This window comes from Staurois parvus, unplaced genomic scaffold (genome assembly GCF_062004578.1).
Source record: "Staurois parvus isolate SC_StPar_1 unplaced genomic scaffold, SC_StPar_1.0 ptg000260l, whole genome shotgun sequence".
NCBI classification, from domain to species: Eukaryota; Metazoa; Chordata; class Amphibia; order Anura; family Ranidae; genus Staurois; species Staurois parvus.
In genome coordinates, this window is record NW_028318056.1 from 14,083 (window position 1) to 26,075 (window position 11,993).

The following is an 11,993-nucleotide window of genomic DNA, read 5'->3' on the forward strand; positions in this document are numbered from 1 at the left end:
ACAAATGGATGCAAATGGATACAAATGGATGGAAATGGATACAAATGGATATAAATAGATACAAATGGATACAAATGGATGCAAATGGATGGAAATGGATACAAATGGATGGAAATGGATGGAAATGGATATAAATAGATACAAATGGATACATATGGATACAAATGGATGCAAATGGATACAAATGGATGGAAATGGATACAAATGGATGGAAATGGATATAAATAGATACAAATGGATACAATGTTGCAACCACAAGACTATATTCATGTAAAATATAATAGCGCAGCTCTCTGCAGGGACAGAAGTAAAAATGCCGGCCGTAGACGGGACGAAAATCGGCTGATTTATTTTTGCCGTTGGTGGTAATGTCGGCCGATTGAATGACTGATTTCTCCGTGGGGGGGGGGAGCCAATTTTTGTGTTGCCTAGGGCAGCATGAAACCTGAGTAACACACCTCCTGTATTGGGCAGCACAGTGGCTGAACGGTCAGCACTTCCCCCTGGCAGTACTCAGGTCGTTGGTTCAAATCCCAACCATGCCACCACCTGCCTGGAGTTCGCATGTTCTCCCAGTGCCTGCGTGGGTTTCCTCCGGGTACTCCAGTTTCCTCCCAAGGACCTGCTGGGAGGATAATTGACTCCTATCTAAGTTGGCCCTAGTATGGTTATGAATGTAAGGCTGGCCATACACTATACAATTTTCTGCCCAATTTCCTTTTGATTTACCTTCAACTATGTAGTGCAAGAGCCGGCCTTATTGGATACAATGGAAAGTGTTGTTAGGTTTGACCTCCTATTATATGGTTTTTGGTAAATCTAAAGCAAAAATCTCATGAAAATTGTATAATGTATGGCTAGCCTAAGTTAGGCTGGCCATACACCATACATTTTCTTACAATTTTCTGTCCAATTTTCTTTAGATTTACCTGCAACTATGTAGTGTAAGGGCTTTCCTAATTGGATACAATTGAAAGTGTTGTTACAGTTGACCTCGTATTATATGTTTTTTGGTAAATCTAAAGCAAACATCTCAAGCAAAATTGAATAATGTATGGCCAGCCTTATGCAGGCCATAGACGGGTCGTTTATCGGCTGAATTTTCCTCCACACGAAAAATCGGTCGATAATCGCGCCGTTAGTGGGGCCAGCCCATCTGCTGTTTTTCGCGGATCTTCTCATTTACTTTTATCGGTCATGTTGGAAAATCCACAGAAAACGGCCGTTTTTCGTGGACATTGGTGGTAGCATTGCTGCCAGCAACCACCTATTTTTCATTTTTCGGCCAAAAATTCGGCCGATAAACGACCCGTCTATGGCCTGCCTTATGTAGTCCATAGACGGGTTGAAAACCGGCCGTTTAAAAAAAAAAAATGAAAAATTGGTTGTTTGATCGGCCGACGTTACCACCAACGGTAAAAATAATCGGCCGATTTTCGTCCCGTCTGCGGCCGGCATTTAGCCCCATAATTACTTCTGTCCCTGCAGAGAGCTCCGCTATTATATTTGACATGAAAAAGTCTTGCGGTTGCAGCAATGTATCCATTTGTATCCATTTGTATCCATTTCCATCCATTTGTATCCATTTGTATCCATTTCCATCCATTTGTATCCATTTCCATCCATTTGTATCCATTTGTATCCATTTCCATCCATTTGTATCCATTTGTATCCATTTCCATCCATTTGTATCCATTTCCATCCATTTCCATCCATTTGTATCCATTTCCATCCATTTGTATCCATTTCCATCCATTTCCATCCATTTGTATCCATTTCCATCCATTTCCATCCATTTCCATCCATTTGTATCCATTTGTATCCATTTCCATCCATTTGTATCCATTTCCATCCATTTGTATCCATTTCGGATACAGAGGTTTTTATTTGGATACAATTGGATACATTTGTTGCAACCGCAAAACTTTTCTGATAAAATATAATAGCGGACTGGAATTCTTCTTTCTATTCTTCCTCTTTGCCAGGAAAATCGGGCGATCGTCAAACTCTGATGCGAATTTTCCAACTTGGCCGATAAAAAAAATATGCAAAAAGCCCAAAAAACAGCCGACCAATTAACCCACTAATGGTGCAGAAATCAGCCGATTTTCGACCTGTCTATGGCCTGCATTCGGGACCTTCAATTGTACACTCCTTGAGGATTAGGGACTGATGTGAGTGTACACTATATATATATATATACGCTCACAGCAGTGAGTATATATAAGGGCTCCATAAATTGACAGCACTATATAAGTACCTGAAATAAATAATAAAGATTAGAGCACCCCACTCTGGAGGAAGGAGCACAGGAGGCACAGCAGCATTGTCAGTCTGTATGGAGGGGAAGTGTTAGTTGGACTAGCAGATTTAGATACACTAACAAACTGAAGCAGAACTCCGGCTCACACTTTATAAGCAGTTACAGCAAACCATTTTTTTTTTTCCTTTTGGGATAAAGGCTTTCCATACATAAATAAATGCTAATCCTTGTAAGCGCCCCTGTCATTAGTAAATGGTTTGTCTCATCCCTGTAACTGCTGTATTTGGAGGAAACCTTGGTCTGTTGACTTACTGGCTGGATCACCGGGTGAAAATAAATCAAAGAAAGGCTGTAAAAAAAAAAAAAAAAGAAAAGGAATGCAGCCGTCGCAGGTAAGAATCGATAATCTGCAATATAACGCGCTCTGCTTTGGGGTTCGATGTCGCTGTGAAGGAACATATTTTTCTTCACGAATTGTTACAAAAACTTACCAAAAATGAGCAGCTGGATGGAGATAATCCCAGAAAGTCCTCCAAGTTGGGGTCCCACCATTATTTCAGGGGGGGGAGGTAGGACGCACAATAAAATCCGGGGTTCCGTTTTCCCCCCACACACTGGAGGACGCTCTGCTCACCGACTCGTCAGGCTGTGAAATGGTTGGAACGGTCTACTGACTGACATGGGGAGAGGCAAAGAGGAAAATCCACATTCTTTATCAGTGATCACGATGGAGATCATCAATACTGGGACTGAACACGGCTCACACGTGACCAGGAGGAAACAATGTGTACAAACAGAGGACGGGCGGACTAGTGTTCCCGCGAAGGTGGACAGGTGAACGACCTTTACAGCTCAAGCTTAATCTGCTTATATTACCACCCCCCCCTCCCTCATCAACACAAGAATGACAATGTTTAATCAAACCTTTCTGTTTTCATTACATACCTTAGTTTAGCCTCATTGATGCCGTCACTGGGTCTCTGTGATTCTCTATGAAACGCATAGCATCACAGCACCCGGCCTTAGCACTCCTCTCAAGAGCCCTCAGTCCTGATGCAAGCAGTGGGAGGACTTATGCGAATATCAAAATGCCTTGGTGGGTGTCAGTCTGGAAGAGTGGGCGTGCCTAGGCAGGCTGAACTTACATAAAGGCCGCCCTAGGTAATACCAACACATGCCTGAGCCTTCATCACTGAAAGAACTGAATGTGGGCCAGGGACAGTCAGGCTGGGGAAGAAAGGGGCGGGGCCAGGGACAGTCAGGCTGGGGAAGAAAGGGGCGGGGCCAGGGACAGTCAGGCTGGGGAAGAAAGGGGCGGGGCCAGGGACAGTCAGGCTGGGGAAGAAAGGGGCGGGGTCAGGGACAGTCAGGCTGGGGGAGAAAGGGGCGGGGCCAGGGACAGTCAGGCTGGGGAAGAAAGGGGCGGGACCAGGGACAGTCACTGGGGAAAAAAAGGGGTGGGACCAGGGACAGTCACTGGGGAAGAAAGGGGTGGGACCAGGAAGTTAGGCTTTGGAAGAAAGGGGTGGGGCCAGGGACAGTCAGGCTGGGGAAGAAAGGGGCGGGGTCAGGGACAGTCACTGGTAAGAAAGGGGTGGGAACAGGGAAGTCAGACTGGGGAAGAAAGGGGCGGGGCCAGGGACAGTCATTGGGGAAGAAAGGGGTGGGGCCAGGGACAGTCATTGGGGAAGAAAGGGGCGGGGCCAGGGACAGTCAGGCTGGGGGAGAAAGGGGTGGGGCCAGGGAAGTCAGACTAGGCAAGAAAGGGGTCGGACCAGGGACACTCAGGCTGTGGAAGAAAGGGGCGGGGCCAGGGACAAGCAGGCTGGGGAAGAAAGGGGTGGGGCCAGGGACACTCAGGCTGTGGAAGAAAGGGGCGGGGCCAGGGACAGTCAGGCTGGGGGAGAAAGGGGTGGGGCCAGGGAAGTCAGACTAGGCAAGAAAGGGGTCGGACCAGGGACACTCAGGCTGTGGAAGAAAGGGGCGGGGCCAGGGACAAGCAGGCTGGAGAACAAAGGGGTGGGGCCAGGGACACTCAGGCTGTGGAAGAAAGGGGCGGGGCCAGGGACAAGCAGGCTGGGGAAGAAAGGGGTGGGGCCAGCGCCAGTCAGGCTGGGGAAGAAAGGGACAGAGCCAGGGACAGTCAGGTTAGGGAGGAAAGAGCTAGATGATGCTGGAAATCCTGAAGCCACTAAAATACTATCTCATCACCCCAATTCTTCACTCTGTACACTGGAATCCATTTAAATGGAGGATATCCTTTATAGTTGGCCAACTACATCTCAAAATAATTTGGACCCCGTGTACCTGACAGGAATGAGAAAGGAAAATAACTCAAGCTTGGAATCCATCCAAAACTCTCTTGGACCTTGTGCATGCTATGATGCAGCACCCGCAATATGGAACTCACTGTGATCCATTGTGTGGGAGGCACCCTCTCTGTAACCATAGTCTGGGAAGAACCCCCGCTAGATCCATTTACTTGGAAGCTCCCTCTCTGGATCAATTGTCTGGAAGAACCCTTTTTGAATCCATTGCCTGGGAGGTACCCCATTTGGATCCATTGTCTAGGATGCACCCTCTCTGGATTCAATGTCTGGGAAACACCCTCTCTGGATCCATTTTCCAGGAAGCACCCTCTTTTGATCCATTGACCAGGAAACACTCTCTGAATCTGTTGCCTGGAAAGCACCCTCTCTGGATCCATTGTCTAGGATGCGTCCTTTCTGGATTCAGTGTCTGGTAAGCACCCTCTCTGGATCCACTTTCCAGGAAGCACCCTCTTTTGATCTGTTTTCAGGAAACATCCTCTCTGAATCTGTTGTCTTGAAAGCATCTTCTCTTGATCCACTGTATAGGAAGCACCCACTTTGGATCCTTAGTCCAGGAAGCACCCATTCTGGATCCATTTACTGAGAAGTTCCCTCTGGATTCATAGTTCAGGAATCATCTTCTCTTATTTTTTTGTCTGGGAAGAACCCTCTCTGGATCCACTGTCCAGAAAGCACCCTCTTTGGATCTATTTATCTGGAAGAACTCTCTCTGGATCCATTGTCTGGGAATCACCCTATCAAGATCCTTTTTCTGGGGAAGTATCCTCTCCAGATACATTCTCCGGGAAGCACCCTCTCTGAAAGTATTGTGTAGGAAACATCCTCTTTGAATCCATTGTCTGAATACTTCCTCTCTGAATCCATTGTACAGGAAGCACCCTTTCTTGATCCATGCACTTGGAAGAACTCTCTCTGATTCCATTGTCAAGAAAGAACAATCTCTGGATCCATTCACCTAGAAGAACTCTCTCTGGATCCATTGTCCAGGAAGTGCCCTCTTTAAATCTATTCTCAGGGAAGCACCCTCTCTGGATCCATTGTCTAGGATGCACCCTCTCCAGATCCATTTTCCAGGAAGCACCCTCTCTTGATCTATTGTCCAGGAAACACCTTCTCTGAATCTGTTGCCTCGAAAGCACCCTCTCTGGATCCATTGTCCATAAACCATCCTCTCTGGATCCTTAGCCCAGGAAGCACCCTCTCCGGATCCATTTACTGGGATGAACTCTCTCTGGATCCATTGTCCAGAAAGCACCCTCTTTGGATCTATTTATCTGGAAGATATTTCTCTGGATCCATTATCCGGGAAGCACCCTATCAAGATCCCTTTTCTAGGAAGTATCCTAAACTTTCTCTCTGAATCCATTGTACAGGAAACACCCTCTCTGAACCTGTTGCCTGGAAAGTATCCTCTCTGGATCCATAGTCTGGGAAGCATCCACTCTGGATCCATTCACTGAGAAGTGCCCTCTCTGGATTCCTAGTCCGGGAATCATCTTCCCTTAATTCAATGACTAGGAATCACCCTCTGGATCCATTGTCCAGAAAGCATCCTCTTTGGATCTATTTATCTGGAAGAACTCTCTCTGGATCCATTGTCTGGGAGGCACCCTGTAGGGATCCATCGTCCAGGAAGCGCCCTCTCTAAATCCCTTCTCAGGGAAGCACCCTCTCTGGATCCATTGTTGGAAAGCACCCTCTGAATCCATTCTATGGAAACTTCCACTCAGAATCCATTGTTCAGGAAGCATGTTCTTTGGATTCATTGTCCCAACAGAACCTTCTCTAGATCCAATGTCTGGGAAGTGCCTTTTCTGAATGTTTTTAAAAACAGACCCAGAACACATCTCTTCACCGTGACTTCTAGCACCATCCTTCCTTTCGGAAATCCCAACACCAATCTAATAAGCGTTCTGAGTCCTCAGAAGAGTGCTCTAGAAATATGAAGAGAAAAGTAGCAACAACAGTGGAGGCGGCACACAGAAAAACTGGAATCTTTACTGAAAAAACAACTCTTTTCTAATGAAGGTTTTTGCATTTGTGTCCTCATAGAGGAGCCGGTCTGTTAACCTTCAGGAATTCCCAGCGAGTCTCAGTCATTGTCAGGTTGTCAGGTTGTCCGTTCAGGTTTGTCTCGGTATTTTCTCACTCTAAACCTGTTATTGGCTCATCCGAGGAATCACAGAGAAGTCTCACCTACCTTTCCGAGACGGGAAATACGGACACGGAACTTCCTGCAGCAACTCAACGGGAAAGACTGCAAACGAGAATACTGCCGGTTTTTTTTTTAATTTGCACTATCAGTTAAATATTTAGAACAGACCTTAACCACTTCCAGTCTGGACACTCCCCCCCCCCCCCCCCTTCCAGTCCGGACACTCCCCCCCTTCCAGTCTGGACACTCCCCCCCCCCTTCCAGTCCGGACACTTTCCCCCCCTTCCAGTCCGGACACTTTCCCCCCCTTCCAGTCCGGACACTTTCCCCCCCTTCCAGTCCGGACACTTTCCCCCCCTTCCAGTCCGGACACTTTCCCCCCCTTCCAGTCCGGACACTTTCCCCCCTTCCAGTCCAGACACTCCCCCCCCTTCCAGTCCGGACACTTTCACCCCCATCCAGTCCGGACACTTTCCCCCCTTCTAGTCTGGACACTTTTACCTCCTTCCAGTCCGGACACTTTCCCCCCTTCCAGTCCGGACACTTTCCCCACTTCCAGTCCGGACACTTTCACCCCCTTCCGGTCCAGACACTCCCGCCTCCTTCCAGTCCAGACACTCCCCCCCTTCCAGTCCGGACACTTTCACCCCCTTCCAGTCCGGACACTTTCCCTCCTTCCAGTCCGGACACTTTCACCCCCTTCCAGTCCGGACACTTTCCCCCCCTTCCAGTCCGGACACTTTCCCCCCTTCCAGTCCGGACACTTTCCCCCCTTCCGGTCCGGACACTTTCCCCCCCTTCCGGTCCGGACACTTTCCCCCCCTTCCGGTCCGGACACTTTCACCCCCTTCCAGTCCGGACACTTTCACCCCCTTCCAGTCCGGACACTTTCACCCCCTTCTAGTCCGGACACTTTCCCCCCCTTCCAGTCTGGACACTTTCACCCCCTTCCAGTCCGGACACTTTCCCCCCCTTCCAGTCCGGACACTTTCACCCCCTTCCAGTCCAGACACTTTCCCCCCCTTCCAGTCCGGACACTTTCACCCCCCTTTCCAGTCCGGACACTTTCCCCCCTTTCCAGACCCTTTCCCCCCCCTTCCAGTCCAGGCCAATTTTCAGCTTTCAGTGCTATCACACTTTGAATGACAATTGCGCGGTCATGCAACACTGTACCCATATTAATTTTTTAGCATTTTTTTGAGACATAAAAATTTATTTTGGCGGTATTTATTCACCACTTTTTTGCTATATAAATGAAAAAGTCCAAAATTTTTTTTAAAAAGTGTTTTTCTTATAACATTTTGCAAATAAATTATATTTCTTCATAAATCTTGGCCAAAATGTATTCAGTTATCTTTTTAGTAAAAATAAAAATAACCCAAATTAGTTTATAACCAAAAATTATAATTTTTAAACATTTTTACATTTTTATTTTATTTTTTTATATTATTATTCTTTATTTATTTTTTACATATTGTCACCCTAGCAGTGCAGCGTCACCATGGTGGGGGGGGTGATAAAGATTTTTTTCTTTATTTTTTTTTACACTGATTGCTTTTACACCCATAAAGGCTGTACGATCATTTCTCCTTCTCTCTGGCTGCATTCTTGCAGTCATTGAGAACTACTGTGAGAGCTGTAATTGGTCACAGCTTGTCACATGGTACAAGGTTGTTGTGAATAGCCCTGTACCATGTGATCTCTGTGATCATTCACAGATTTCACATGTAGTAAGCAATGATGACAGAAGTGACATCTTGCTTACTACTCTGCATGTGATCACTGATTGGCCAATCAGTGATCACATGATCAGGACATCACACAGAGGTCCCGTACAGCAATCGGTGTTCCACTGTGTCCAGAGGACACAGCGCGCACCGGAACGTGGTGCTGTGCGCTCCCAGGGAGCACGCACAAGCAGGGGGCGTGGAGGCCATTTATAAACGTCCACCCGCCCCTGCACTGCCACCATCCGGCCGTTTATATACAACGGCCGGACGGGAGGTGGTTAACCTCCCTACCAGTCCGATTATGTCAGTATTTCTGTGCTCAAAGCGGTACATTTTTTTTGCATGGAAATATGTTGTTTTTTTATTGTCGGCCTGTAATTTTTAGGAATAACTCCCTGAAATCTGTCCGAACAAGAGTCTAGTAAACATCCCGGGGAGGATAAAACTTGAAACACGAAATCATAAATTATAATATAATAAATAATCATAAAAAATAATAATATAATAATAATAAATGTAATTCAATAATATAATCAAACCAAAAACACTGAAATGTGAAATAGAGCGCCAAGTTGGCCCATCGCTGAGCTCAGTCGCAGAATCGTTTTCAGTGTCTGATGAGGAATTTCCCCCACCAATCATTATCACTCAATTCTGCAAGTGGTTCTGATTTACTATCGCTGTTCTCTAGCCGGTCTAAAACCGCGTCTGACCTAAAGGGGCGCTTTTTGGACGCCATGGACGTTTCTCAGTTTCCAGGCAGAAAGGGCGGTAAAAATGCAGGCAGGGCGCCGGACAAAGCACTCGGGACACAATGTATGTGAAATGGTTGGATACAGGAATGTTATACGATGTGATTTTAGTGTATTTAGTGAATGTCACGTTTACAATTTTCAAATTTCCCGCCAGTTCCGTCCCCCGTACGTCCCGACGTCGCAGGGACCAGAACCCGGAAGACGGATGCCGGCATCGGCTGGAGGACATTGCTGGGGACACTGCAGGGGGGACATCGCGGGAGCGCAGGACAAGGTAAGTGAAGAAGAGATCCCGGAGCAATGCTGCAGTGTATTCCCGAGTGTAGCTCGGGGGGGGGGGGGGGTTACTGCTTGTGGTGCTGAAACTTTACCCCGAGCTACACTCGGGAATACCGCCAGGGGGGTTATGGGGTCTACCTCCTTCTTCTAAGGTCCAAGTAGCACTGATACACAAAGCTTGAGCAAGAAACAGTTTCAGCTGTGTAGTGGTGGATGCACTAATATAGCTCAGAGTGTTAGCAGGGCTCTGATTCGCTGCCAGCAATTTTCATGCTGGGCAAAGGTACCTCCCACCGTCCTCCTGCACCAGGAACAGAATATGGTACCATACCCATGCAGTTTGCAGGATCTCCACCATCTTAACCGCTCACATGTTCCTGGCCTGTAGCCCACTTTTAATGTTCTACCTTCTTGGAACTGAATACACAGTTCTTTCTGAAATACAAGTTCACCATTGTCTCCTTGGACCTGACATCAACAACACTGTACAGTTCATTTTCGACTTTAACGTGGGGATGCCAACCAGCACTTCCCGTTCCCTCAGAGTAGGTCCCATTAGATGAGTTCTTTGATGGGGCCTATATTGGGCCTACCGGAAGGGCAACTTCCTTGAGCTGCAACATTACATACTGGTATACTGTAGGCACCCTCTTTCCATCAACCTCTATCCCAAAAGCTCGGCCCTATGCTTGCCCCACCCTCAGTGCCCACATATGTTCCTGGCCTGTAGCCCATTTTTAATGTTCTACCCTCTTGGAACTGAGTACACAGTTCTTTCTGAAATACAAATTCACCATTGTCTCCTTGGACCTGACATCAACAACACCGGACAGTTCATTTTCAACTTTAATGCGGGGATGTCAACCAGCACTTCTCGTTCCCTCAGAGTAGGTCCCCTTAGATGAGTTCTTTGATGGGGCCTATATTGGGCCTACTGGAAGGGCAACTTCCTTGGGCTGCAACATTACATACTGGTATACTGTAGTAACCCTCTTTCCATCAACTTCTATCCCAAAGCTCGGCCCTATGCTTGCCCCACCCAGAGTGCCCACACAGGACCTCCCACCGTCCTCCTGCACCAGGAACAGAATATGGTGCCATACCCATGCAGTTTGAGGAACTCCACCATCCTGACCGCTCACATGTTCCTGGCCTGTAGACCACTTTTAATGTTCTATCCTCTTGGAACTGAGTACACAGTTCTTTCTGAAATACAAATTCACCATTGTCTCCTTGGACCTGACATCAAAAACACTGTACAGTTCATTTTCAACTTTAATGTGGGGATGTCAACCAGCACTTCTCGTTCCCTCAGAGTAGGTCCCCTTAGATGAGTTCTCTGATGGGGCCTATATCGGGCCTACTGGAAGGGCAACTTCCTTGGGCTGCAACATTACATACTGGTATACTGTAGGCACCCTCTTTCCATCAACTTCTATCCCAAAGCTGGGCCCTATGCTTGCCCCACCCAGAGTGCCCACACAGGACCTCCCACCGTCCTCCTGCACCAGGAACAGAATATGGTGCCATACCCATGCAGTTTGAGGAACTCCACCATCCTGACCGCTCACATGTTCCTGGCCTGTAGACCACTTTTAATGTTCTACCCTCTTGGAACTGAGTACACAGTTCTTTCTGAAATACAAATTCACCATTGTCTCCTTGGACCTGACATCAAAAACACTGTACAGTTCATTTTCAACTTTAATGTGGGGATGTCAACCAGCACTTCCCGTTCCCTCAGAGTAGGTCCCCTTAGATGAGTTCTTGATGGGGCCTATATTGGGCCTACCGGAAGGACAACTTCCTTGGGCTGCAACTTTACATACCAGTATGCTGTAGGCACCCTCTTTCCATCAACCTCTACCCCAAAGCTCGGCCCTATGCTAGCCCCACCCACAGTGCCCACACAGGGAAGGAGATTTTCCAACAAATGTTCTACAGCTTTACTGTAAAATGGATTTGATGAGCAGGGTAGATCAGATTATATAGACTGCTGAATGACTCGGAGAAGAGACGATTCCCCTTCCCTCTCTCCTAGCTGAGACAAGACCTTACGGCCAAATTCCTTTTTTTTACAACATTCCTCTTTTCATGTTGATCTTCTGTTTTTTTAACGGAACGCTATAACATTTTGTGTATTTTGTGAAAAAGTCTTCACCCCCCTTGAAATTTTTGCACATTTTGTCACATTACAACTAAAAGCGTAAATGTATTTTGTTGGGATTGGATGTGATGGACCGACACAAAGTGGCACATAATTGTGAAGTTGAAGGAAAAAGATAAATGGTTTTCAAAATTTTTTACAAATAAATCTGTGAAAAGCGTGACGGCATTTGTATTCGGCCCCCTTTACTCTGATACCCCTAACTAAAATCTAGTGGAACCATCTGCCTTCATAAGTCTTCTATATAGTAAATAGAATCCCCCTGTGTGTCATGTGATCTCAGTATAAATCCAGCTGTTCTGTGAAGCCCT